The 12719-nt window shown below is 46.3% G+C and overlaps 1 protein-coding gene across 6 annotated transcripts in view; it reads right to left on the minus strand.

Moving 5' to 3' along the window:
- JAKMIP1 (janus kinase and microtubule interacting protein 1) overlaps positions 1-2191 on the minus strand; it is an 89344-nt gene extending 87153 nt beyond the window's left edge. For all 6 annotated transcript variants that reach the window (XR_014516005.1, XM_083460459.1, XM_083460460.1 and 3 more), the window contains exon 1: positions 2060-2191. The gene's annotated coding sequence lies outside the window, so the exon portion shown is untranslated. The remainder of the gene's footprint in view (positions 1-2059) is intronic.
- Positions 2192-12719: the final 10528 nt, after the last annotated feature.

The raw sequence follows: 12719 nt of genomic DNA on the forward strand, positions 1-12719 counted from the left end.
TAAGTACGGTAACTCACAATTTCTTTCACTGGACTACTTTGCAGTAAATGGATGTGTAAAGCACAAGGGAAATGAACGTAAAGTTAGTTGGTATCTTCCCATTCAAATATACATCTCACCCCTGATGTCATTTTAGACATTGGGTTCATTAAGTGCTATTTGAAAAGCAAGCAGCACTTAAAAGAAAAAAATGGCTGGCAATACAGCATCTCTAACTGGATAATAATAGACCTTAGAAGCCACTAATTTCAATTAAAGCAAGTATCCATGCCTTCCATAAATCTGGGTGGTCACAGAGGCCTAAAACCTGAAGACCGATTGCAGAACTCAGGATACAGACTCCACATTTGTGGACCATTAATATGTTAAAAGACAAAACAAAAAGCAAACTGTAAGGAAGTGCAAAAAGAAAATCAGTACCCTCAGCAAAGTCTGCAAAATTATTTTAAAACCGCCGTTTATTTTAAAAATCTGCATGACACTGTATTACATAAGAGTTGCCATCACACAACACAGTGGGAGGGCCTCTTCTGAAGTTAATAGTACTAATTGAAATTCAAAAGTTTGTCAGTTTGTATGGGAGGCGTTCCAAGACTGACCCTGCGATCCTAAAGCTACACTGAACTCAACACACACACACTTCCTCATAAAAAGGTCTCTATATGCCAAAGTGTCTCCCAGACCTCACCGTAAGGCTTGCAATATCAAACTGAACCCTTGGTGACAACTTACAGGGTTCATGAGATCCTTAACTCCTGGTGCTTTGATTTTTACTTAAAAGCAGTCACTGGACCCTCATAGAATCCTAGAGTTGGAAGAGACCACAAGGGCCATCGAGTCCAACCCCCTGCCAAGCAGGAAACACCATCAGAGCACTCCTGACATATGGTAGTCAAGCCTCTGCTTAAAGACCTCCAAAGGAGGAGACTCCACCACACTCCTTGGCAGCAAATTCCACTGTCGAACAGCTCTTACTTGTCAGGAAGTTCTTCCTAATGTTTAGGTGGAATCTTGTAGTTTGTAGTTTCTTGTAGTTTGGATCCATTGGATCCATTCTTGTAGTTTGGATCCATTGCATCTTGTAGTTTGGATCCATCAAGTCTTTCCCTCTGCCCAGTCTAAACCCCGCTCCCACCAACTGCTATGTACCAATATTGTACATCTTCTCCAGAAAAACAAACCACTTTGGGGGGTTGGGGTGGGGACAATTTGGACGAGGTGAAGTGTAACCACTCCACTTTGAAGCACCACTTCTCATATCTTAGTCTGCGACCACTTCAGAGTGAAAACAAAATCTTCACACATATCCTTGGTCCCTCGTGAATCATTCTGCAGATCAGAAACAATCCTGTTTTCTCAGAGCATTTGAGGAAAAGTTTGGGATCTGAGCACCAGACCCCATCCTGCTCTGGCTCTCTCCAGAGAAGGCTCCGCTCCCACGCGGGACCAGCAGCGGATTCGGGTCGGCGGCACCCGCGACCACCCGGCCCCAGGGCCAGGGCGCCCCTCCCCGAAGCAGCCAGGCCGGGCCCCCTGCCCTTCCCTCGGGAGCAAGGCCCCTCCAGCCCCGAAGGTGCGAACCAGGTGGCGGAGGAGGCGAGGCAGCGCCGGGTGGGCCGCCCATGCCCGCACTTGACCCGCGGATTAGCCGGGGGGGGGCTCGTTTCCAGGAGCAGCGCAGGCTCGCCAGGCCGCCGCACCCGGGAAGCGCAGCGGGTCCCCCTCGAAAAGAGGGGCGCAGAGAGGGGAGCCCTCCTTCCCTCCTCCCGTCTGGGGCGGGTGCGCCCTGCGCGAAGCAAGCGACGCCGGCATCCTCTGGCAGGAAGGATGCGGCAGGCGGCAGCAGCAGCAGGGTGGCTCCCTGGCGGGCGACGCCTTCCTGCCCGCCGGGCGAGGCGCACTTGCGCGCCCGGGGTCCGGGCCGAGCCCTTCCCCACTCGCGGCGGGGCAGGTCGTCTCCGCCGCCCGCCGAGCCCCCAGCCCACGCGGCTACCCGCGGCTGCCGCTGCCCGCTCCTCCCGGGCGTCTCCTGCCGCTGCCCGGGGCCGCGTCCACTTGCCTTGGGGGAAGCCGAGGGTCCCGAGGCAGCCTGGCGCCGGCAGCGGGAAGCGGGGCGGGCGGCGGGCGCGTGCTGCGCTGGGCTCGGCTCCGCGCTCCTCCCCGCCGGGCTGCGGCGCAGCTCCGCCTCCCAGCGCCTTGAAGCGCGCCGCGCTGGTCGGGATTGGCGCCGCGCCCCGCCACTCCAGCGCGCCGCCGCCGCCGCCCTCGCCTCGCCTCGCCTCTCCCCCGCCTGCGGCCGGGGCTCCGGAGGATGCTGAGGAAGAGGCGCTGCGCCCGCCGGCACCTGCGCGCGGACCCAGGGAGTTCCGCGCTCCTCTGGGGCTCCTCCTGCGGGCGCCTGGCTAAGGGGACGCCGCCAGAATAGGCTGGGCCTGGGACCGGATCCAGCCACGCTTTCCCTCTGCCCTGACGTACGCGCACGAAGGCTTCCGAATTGGCCCGACAGCCCCCCTCTGACGGCGCCCCCTTTCTACCTCCGCCCCCCATCATTCCTGTACCCGCAAGAGCTCCTGGCGCAATTAAAAGAGCGGGATGAATCCGTTTGAAAGAGCGCAGACGCCTCAGGAGAAACACTCTGAAGGTGGTGCTTCTCACAGTGGCCCCTTCAAACTAGAAATCTTTTTCCATGGAGCCCCACTTTTCGTAGAGATTTTAGCACTCGCCCTCAAGAAATGCTTGAGGGACGGGACCGCCACCGGGGGGCAACTCCGTGTGACGCTGCTGCAGGGATAATTACACGTTTATCTGGTTTTTTAAAGTAAAAGTAACCTGTGCTTTACATCATTTCCAATTAATTGCAATCTTACAATGACTCGCTTTAACTTTTTATGGCAGCACTCAAACTTTTGTAACCTGCATTTTTATATGCACTGCAAATAATAGTGACATGCTTCATAGTGGATAATGGGCTGGTCCCGTTATTGGGCAAAATCAGGCCTCCAATCCTGCGCCCAGTAGTTGCTCCGCCATGCGCAGAAATGCTCTCCAGATGCTGTAGAACCTGAGAGCCCATAAATCAGTGGCACAAGCATGGGCATAGCCAAGGGAGGGCGGGCATTACTCATAAGTAAATCAATAAAAATACGTAACTAACTGAGGTTCTGCCACCCCACCCCCATAAATCCTGGCTGTGCCCATGGGCACAAGTAGGATGACAAGGATATTTGTGCCAGCCACAAGATGCAAGACCCCTCTCCTGGTATGGGACTCTGCCACTCACACACTGCCTGCCCCTCAGCTGATCAAGCTCTCATACCGCTCTTGCTCACGGCAAGGAAGAAGCAGCTGAGATACATTTCAGACATGGTAAATCATTGTATTTAGCTGTTGATATGGCGCTGTGGTCTAAACCACAAAACCTAGGACTTGCTGATCAGAAAGTTGGCGGTTCGAATTCCTGGAGTGAGCTCCCGTTGCTCAGTCCCTGCTCCTGCCAACCTAGCAGTTCGAAAGGACGTCAAAGTGCAAGTAGATAAATAGGTACCGCTCTGGCAGGAACGTAAACGGCGTTTCCATGCGCTGCTCTGGTTCACCAGAAGCAGCTTAGTCATGCTGGCCACATGACCCAGAAGCTGTACTCAGCCAATAAAGCGAGATGAGCACCGCAACCCCAGAGTTGGCCACGACTGGACCTAATGGTCAGGGGTCCCTTTACCTTTACATCTTGATGTTAACAACCAAATATCACTCGGCCCTACTGGAAACCCATTGGATCTATCAACCTCTAAGGGTGGACCATACGTAGGTCCCTCACCTCTGCAGAGGGTGCTAAACCAGCAGAATCCCTAATCTGTCCCAATTGCCCAATGTCAGGAACACACACACTCTATATCCCCTCACATCTGGACAGAGAGAGAGAATTTATATACAGCACAGCAACTTGCCCTCCCTGACCCAAATCTGCCCTGATGCTGCAAGGAGTACCTAGGTGGGCACAGCCAGGTGAGACCAACTCTGCCCTGCTCACCCACCCAGGTTTCAGTGATACAGACCAGATCAGCTTCCTTATCCATCATCAAATCATGGAAAGCTGGTTTCATCTGACCTGAGATAATTTATTGTGTAACCGTACTGGTTGCTATTGCTATATTTTATTGTGGGCAAAATGAATGCACAGCTGGATTGTTGTCAATACAGGGGGGATTTTAAGTTGTACTTTTTATGGGAAGAATGGTGATGAAACCACTTTATTTAGAATGTGAAAAGCTCAACAGAAAACTCTCTCTTGGCTGCTTCAGGGCCTTAGAGCCCGTGAGCATTTTGTAAAACCTGGAATGGAACTGTTTTGATTCTGGTGACCTGGAACACGTAAAACACAGACTAAATTCAGCTGAGTTTTAAGAAAGGGTGTGTATAGGAAAGAGGAAATCACAAAGGAGTAGTGTACACAAGCAGGGAGAAAGTCAAGCTGGCCAAAGCTCATAATGAATTGCAAGAGAGGTTTTAAAATAATAAAAAAAGGTTTATTCAGCTATGTTCAAAGCAAGAGGAAGAACCAGGAAGCCGTAGGCCCTCCATGTGGAGAAGATGGAAGAATGTAAGAATGTCATTGGGTGAAAGGGAGAACTGCTCAACACCTGCTTTGCCTCCTGTCTTCACCTGAAAGGAAAGCAGTGCCCAACCTGGTGATAACAGAATAAACGATGGAGAGAGGGAGCTGCAGCCCAAGATAGGAAAAGAACACCTAGCTACTTGAAACATACTGTATTGGCCTGAATATAAGCCACACCTGAATATAAGCCACACCTTTAAAATTGGGGGGGGGGGGACGGACACAAATATAAGCTGCTCTATTCCTTGCTGCTTCTAGCTACATACTGGGGGGCGGAGGGCGCTGCACTGTGTTGCTGCCGGCCTTTCCCCTTCTTTGCTCTCTCCCTTCCTGGCCTTGGAGAAGAGGACAGGGGGCAGCGTGTGGGGCGGGCACCGCTTCGCCGCTCTCCTGGATGCATACCGTAAGGTCGCGAATATAAGCCGCACTTTAACCGTTCACGGTCAGAATTGGGGGGGGGGGGGGAGTGTGGCTTACATTAAGGCCAATATGATATTCAAATCTCCAAAAACAATCTGGATCTTTTAACTTGGTGGATAAATCTTACAATCATTTTTGGTCATTTCTTAAGGGTCTCTACTGCAATACATATGGGTAAAGTCTGAAACAGAAATACTGTGGTACCTCGGGTTACATACACTTCAGGTTACATACGCTTCAGGTTACAGACTCTGCTAACCCCGAAATAGTACCTCAGGTTAAGAACTTTGCTTCAGGATGAGAACAGAAATCGTGCTCCGGCGGCGCGGCAGCAGCAGGAGGCCCCATTAGCTAAAGTGGTGCTTCAGGTTAAGAACAGTTTCAGGTTAAGAACAGACCTCTGGAACGAATTAAGTACTTAACCCGAGGTACCACTGTAAAAACTTTGGCGCTACCATCATCTTGACTGATGCCACTCTACCCATCTGCCACAGACAGACAGATGGCCTTAGACCAAATCTTTAGATCTTTATATGTATATTTTTCACTAGTGACAAAAAATTAGCTCTATAAATACTTCTGTTTCCCTGGGGGCCTCTGACAAGAATGCCTGCGGGTTGGAGACCATCAGGGCAATATCATCAGCAAAGATATTTAGTGGAAAACTATGCCCATTTCTCAAGTTAACTTTTAATTTCTGGTTATTCTGGATGGTGTTAGCTAGGACTTTGTTTGACAAAGCAAGTAGCAAAGGGGACAAGGGACAACCTTGCTTGGTGCCCCTTTGTGTGTTCAGAATATCCAAATATTGTCCATTTACCCTTACCACTGCCTTGTTATTGCTATACAGTGGTACCTCGGGTTACATACGCTTCAGGTTATATACGCTTCAGGTTACAGACTCCGCTAACCCAGAAATATTACCTCGGGTTAAAAACTTTGCTTCAGGATGAGAACAGAAATCGTGCTCCGGCGGGAGGCCCCATTAGCTAAAGTGGTGCTTCAGGTTAAGTACAGTTTCAGGTTAAGTACGGACCTCCGGAACGAATTAAGTACTTAACCCGAGGTACCACTGTATAAATATTGTAAAATGAATATAAAATCATGTCCAAAGTTCATTTTAGAAAGTAATTGAAATAAATATTCCCTGCTTTCCTAGCAGAGTCTTAAGCTTATTGTTTTTCTTTGACTTGCTGTCCTGAGCACATCCAGAGGGCATATTGACTTTGGATCAACTGATAGATGAGAAAGATAAATTTTTAACATATGCTGTTTTGCAGGATAAATATCATCTATCAGATGTAAAGAACGCGGGTGTCGCTGTGGTCTAAAAGACAGAGCCCAGTGGCGTAGCGTGGGTTGTCAGCACCCGGGGCAAGGCAAGTAATTTGCGCTCCCTAACCCGTGGATTTAGCAGGGGGCAGAGAGCTGCGAGTGCGAGCGCCCCCCCCCAGATGTTGCGCCCGGTGCGGCCGGCCCCCCCTGCACCCCCCACGCTACGCCACTGACAGAGCCTAGGACTTGCCAATCAGAAGGTCGGTGGTTTGAATCCCCGGGACGGGGTGAGCTCCCGTTGCTCGGTCCCTGCTCCTGCCCACCTAGCAGTTCGAAAGCACATCAAAGTGCAAGTAGATAAATAGGTATCGCTCCGGTGGGAAAGTAAACAGCGTCTCCATGCGCTGCTCTGGTTCACCAGAAGCAGCTTAGTCATGCTGGCCACATGACCCGGAAGCTGTACGCCGGCTCCCTCGGCCAATAAAGCGAGATGAGCACCGCAACCCCAGAGTCGCCCACGACTGGACCTAATGGCCAGGGGTCCCATTACCTATCAGATGTAAACCTGCAGCTACTACACTTGTTAACAACCTTGTTTGCATCAGCAGCATTTACAGCTTCTGAGACACTGGTGATACTAGAACAATTGGTCAAATCCTTTGAAATGAAAATACCCCGTGATTAGTTTTTATAGATATTTGTTATAAATGAATCAATTTGATATGCAGATTTTAAGAAATGAGTGAATAAAGAATTGGAGGTTCCTATACAGTATTGCCTAGACAAAAGGAAAGTGTTTTAGCTCCTGTAGCAAATGTGTCAATGGACCTTAAACTACGATTTATATAACAAAAAATAATGTTTAGAATTTACTGGACTCAACTATGCTAGTACTGTATAGAAAAGGACTGTCTAGGTCAACATGTTGTTGGAGAAGTAGTAGTAAGGAGATTGTTTATTTAAAATACATGATTTTACAATGTTCTACGTTTATTAAGTTTCGGGAAAAATAGTGGATGATATAAATATAATTGTGTGGGTAATTTTTTTTCAGGGAATTTTTTTTTTTGAACTATGTACCTACTATATGGAATTTGACAACTGAACATATAAATAGATCCTTCGTGCCATTACTGTGACCAAGAGACTGATACTGATGACTGGAAAGGTAAGTGTATGGCTGCATTTAATCAACTGATTGAAGATATGACCACACTTGCAATTTATGAACGGATTGCTTATAGGTATAGACTTTGCATGGACAAGTATAATGATATCTGTAACGCATTTCTACAAAATATAGTAGGCTAAATATATATACCAATATGTATTTGGATAATAATAATACTTATATTTAAGATAAGTATATATATGGAATTGTAATTGTTAAATTTTATAATGATACTGAGGCATCAGGCATAAGCCTGCATTTTATTAATGTTTGATCAGGGCTTGTATATTAAAGAGGGCTTAGATTTTCAAAAGTTTCATGCCAGGCACAAGACCTGCTGCTTAGAGAACCTTGACAGTGTTTTCCTCTTAGACAAGGGGCCCCCTTGATTGATAGCAGAAAACAATTCTCAAAGTCGTAAAAGCTGGAATTACAGACTGAGTGAGGACACTGACCCTACATGTTACAGAAGATAACAAAGGCAGAGATAAATATAATTAGGAATGAGTAAATAGTAAAATAATACCAATGTGCCTCCCAGTAAAATGAGCCAGATCTTCTTTCCAAGGTTAAAGACCAAATGGAGACGCATTTAGCTGGCAGAAAGAAAGCATTTTTGGGAAGTCTTTTTTTAAAGCTGTTTCTTTCTTAAACTGAGAGAGTTTAAGGGCAATAAATGTTGGGAAGATCTAATGGGAAAAGCAACTGGCTGAAGGGGGGGATGTAAACTGAAGAGGCTTCTTCTGAAACTGTTTTAAACTGAGTTCCTTTTTCTACTTTACAAAGGCCTTATTCTTTTTAAGAGGCTACCTGTGTTGTGTATTAAGTGTATTGGCATAGATGTAATTATGCAAAGGATTTAAGAAATGCTAGATTCTTATTTCATATAGTTGTAAGAGTATTTATCCTGGAATTAAGTCAGCCACCAGCCTAGCCCCCCTGCCAGACAGGAAGACGCCATCCAAGCAGTCCTGATATATAGCTGTCAGACATTTGTTTAGAAACCTTCAAATGAAGGAGATCTTTCAATGTTGATGTGAAACTCAAGATCCTTGACATATGTTTAAGATAAAAATTTAAGATTAACCATTTGTTTTAGAAGGCAATAGGGCAAGGAGGGCAAGAGGTGAGCTGGTAATTAAGATTCCTTGTTGAGACACATGTAAGATATATTACTACTTATTTGTCATTTATAGATGTAACAATATATAGCTCTTTGTGTTCCATATAAGGACAGGAGGATATGGGTGTATCTTTTAGGATTGGTTATAGCAATCAGCCAATAGGAAATCCAACCAGGCTGATTGGACAGAGGCATCCAAAGGAGGAGCAAAGGGGGCTGGATTAAGGGAATATAAGGGCTGGCCATAATGGCAGGAGGCCAGGCCAGAGCTTGGTAACCATATACCACTGTGCCTCTCATTTATTTGTCTGACAAATAAATAATTATTTTAAATTCTCTATTGCTGCGTTGAATATTTCAATACAATTCACATTTTCCTTCTTATTTTCTTTTTATTTTATTCAATTAAACAATTATTTAAAATAATATTTTTTTAAAAGGAATTATAAAGGATTAGGAATTTCTATGATAATGGCTAACCTAAAACAGAACGAGAGATCAATTTTATTTTTTAATAAACAAGAGCACTCTTGGTTTGAATTTAGGTGGGTTAGCTCCTCCATAGCAAAATATAAACAACAAGTAAAAGAGAATTAACATAATTTGAACACTTGATTGGGGAACATAATTTAATGACAGATCACTCACATTTGTAGAATAGTAACCAAATTAGATAACAGGATTACAAAATGCTGAGGAAAGGATTTGCGTTACGACATTGGCGTAGCCAGAATTTTTGTCTGGGGGGGCAGAACCTCAGTTAACTATGTATTTTTTTATTTAGGGGGGCAGCTGCCCTTCCCTGTCCCCCCCCCCACCATTGGCTACACCCATGCATTAGAATATTCAACCCACAGAATGGGAAAGAATATGGAACAAGATGCCTGTGAAATCAATCTTAGAAAAGTTTCAATATAATATAATAATATATAATATAACCAGTAGGTGGCACTGTGCACCCATGAATTTACCACATATTAACCTCAATCTCCGCCCAAAATGCTGGCTCTGTGAAAAAAACATAACTATGTACCGTATTTTTCGCCCTATAGGACGCACTTTTTCCCCTCCAAAAATGAAGGGGAAATGTGTGTGCGTCCTATGGGGCGAATGCAGGCTTTCGCAGAAGCCTGGAGAGCGAGAGGGGTCGGTGCGTACCGACCCCTCTCGCTCTCCAGGCTTCAGGAAGCTATCCGCAAGTTTTGCAAGCCCGGTGGGATGTCCCGCGGGCTCGCAAGGCTTGCGGGCAGCAGCCTGCAGCCCAAAAGCTGGGGGACAGCGGGGAGGCACAGCGCCGCCACCCCACTATTCCCCAACCTGATCTGGAGGCTGGCGGGGGAGGGGGGAGAAGCAAGCTTGTTTCTCCCCCCGCCAGCCCCACAAGCTCGGGGGATAGCGGGGTGGCGTAGCGCCGCCATCCCGCTATTCCCCGACCTGATCTGGAGGCTGGGGGGGGGGGAGAAGCAAGCTTGCTTCTCCCCCCGCCAGCCCAAGCTCGGGGGACAGCGGGGCAAGCTGTCCCTGAAGGCAGAAGAGGGAGACGGAGCGCTCCCTCTCCCTCTTCTAGCTTGGGGATGGCTGCGCAAACCTGGGGGGGAAATAAAAAAATTTCCCTTGATTTCCCCCCCCAAAAAACTAGGTGCGTCCTATGGGCCGGTGCGTCCTATAGGGCGAAAAATACGGTATTTCATGTTACCCACTGGCAGGTTTTGGGGAGATGGAGTTGTTATAAACGAGACAATAATTGACCCCAACCCCTTTCTTAGCTGAACTAGGGTTGTGGCAGCGGCCAAACAAATATGATTTGGATAAATTATTGATTCTATATTTCTTGTTAGCTGCCAGGGTGGTTATGGCAAGAAAATTGAAATATTTAGAGGGATTTAGTAAGGATTTATGGTATAGTCAAATCTGGTCGATAGCTATTGCTGAAAAACTAACCCCAAAATTAAAGGTATACTAGCGGGCAAACAATCAACATTTAATTTTCTACTATGTGTTGGGGGAAATTATTATTATTTATTATTGATTACTACAATGCCTCCTGTAAAACATTCTGCTCTTTGGAATTCTTAGTAACTTTTCAGCTTTAAGTGAGAATATAAGATGACCTCACTGACAATATAATGATATTTCTAAATAAAACAAATCATTTTTAAAAGTCACCACCCCACAACACCAATAATTATTTTGGTGACTTAAATTTGTATTTGGTGTATGTGTGTTTAATTCTAATTCGCATTCAGTTGAATTGTTCACACACACACACACCCACACCCACCCACACACCCTTTATATCTTCATTGATATACTGTATGTTCTTGATTATATAAATAAAAGGGAATTGTTTTTTAAAAGAGTTGATGCCACATGGAACAAACTCTGGGACATGGCACTGCTGCACTCTCATCTTATACCAAGTTAGAGGAACAATGCTTAAAATAGTGGGATGGTGCTATATGCCAGGACAGCCCCGTTGCACGTCTGAAATGGGTAAGGCCTATGACTTGTAACTACAGGTTGCTGACTTGACTACAGTATTTGACTTTATAGGAACAAAATATTTTCTGGTGCTGAAGAGAAGCAACGAGAAACCATGCTGAGCTCTGCCCGTTAAGTGATTTACTGTATTTGTATACGTTATGGTTACCAGATGTCCCCGGATTTCATTTAACGTCCCCAGATTTATATTTTAAGTGTTGTAGATTTGTAGTGAATGAATGTTGTGTGATTGGTTCAATGGCACAAGACACATCATATGGGGACGTCTGGTGAGGCAAAATGGCAGGCGCCATGGCAGTGAGCAGCTCCTGAAGCCAGCCAGAGCCAACTGCGCTACCAGGCTGGCTCTGGGCTGCTGAGACTGCCACTGCCGCCACCGCCAAGGGGGAGCTGGGGACGCCCAGCGTGTCAACTGGGGGAACCACTGACACCCCCCCCCCAACCCAAATCCATCCGGGAGCAAGAGCACCCAGCCTTCTGGCCAACTGCCCACAGAAGATATTACTTCTATTTTTAAAAAGAAAAACCTTTTTTTTAACAACATTTGTTTCACTTAAAAAAAAAGTGTCCCTGGATTCTTTGAAAAAAATCTGGTAACCTTATTATATGTTTCAGAACTAACTTCTAACAAATTGCTTTATTTGTCCACTAGTAAGCTATAGTCCAAAATCAGAACAAGCAGATAGGATTGTGTTGGCTATACTGACTGCAGCTGGGCCTGAGACTGAAAAGAATCCAAGGAATTTCTCAAGTACTGATGCATTCCTGTCATTTTCTTCCACAAACTGTACACCTAGAGATAGTTGTTGTATGCCAGAAATGTGTGCTGTGAAAACTGATAATCTCGTAAAAGCGTCAGCCTTCACAACATCTTCCCTCAAAATTTGGCCACACCATTTTATTAACTCATTCTGCATTCTTGTAGATGTGTATTTAGCGTTGCGCATTTAGCCCATTGTTGTAAACTATGAGTTACAGCTCATGGTTTGTTTCAAGTGAGGCAGGCTACAGGTCAGGGTTTTTGCAGGGTGCTGGGCCAAACCACAGGTTAGTGCTGCAGCAAGACTGGTGCTGTGGGTTAAACCACAGAGCCTAGTACTTGCCGATCGGAAGGTCAGCGGTTCGAATCCCCGCAACGGGGTGAGCTCCCATTGCTCGGTCCCAGTTCCTGCTGTAGCACCCTGCTTGTGGTTAACGCTTAGCTGGAATGAAATATTCAACGCAGCAATAGAGAAATTAAAATAATTATTTATTTGTCAGACAAATAAATGAGAGACACAGTGGTATATGGTTACCAATGCTCTGCCTGCCAGCCCTCATGGCCAGCACTTATATTCCCTCAGCCCAGTCCCCTTGCTCCTCCTTTGGCTGCCTCTGTCCAATCAGCCTGGTTGAATTTCCTATTGGCTGATTGCTAGAACCAATCATATCAGATACACCCATTTCCTATTACCTTTTATGGGAGACAGAGAGCTATATTTTCTTCTATTTATAAATGGCAAACAAGTAGCCATTAACCTCTACAAGGCACCTTAATTACCAGATAACCTTTGGCCTCTCTTTCCCTATTCCCTACAAACCAGATGGTTTTTAATTTCATTTTTAAACAGAGGCTC

The sequence above is a fragment of the Podarcis liolepis genome, assembly GCF_965112155.1.
Source record: "Podarcis liolepis genome assembly, chromosome: 9".
NCBI classification, from domain to species: Eukaryota; Metazoa; Chordata; class Lepidosauria; order Squamata; family Lacertidae; genus Podarcis; species Podarcis liolepis.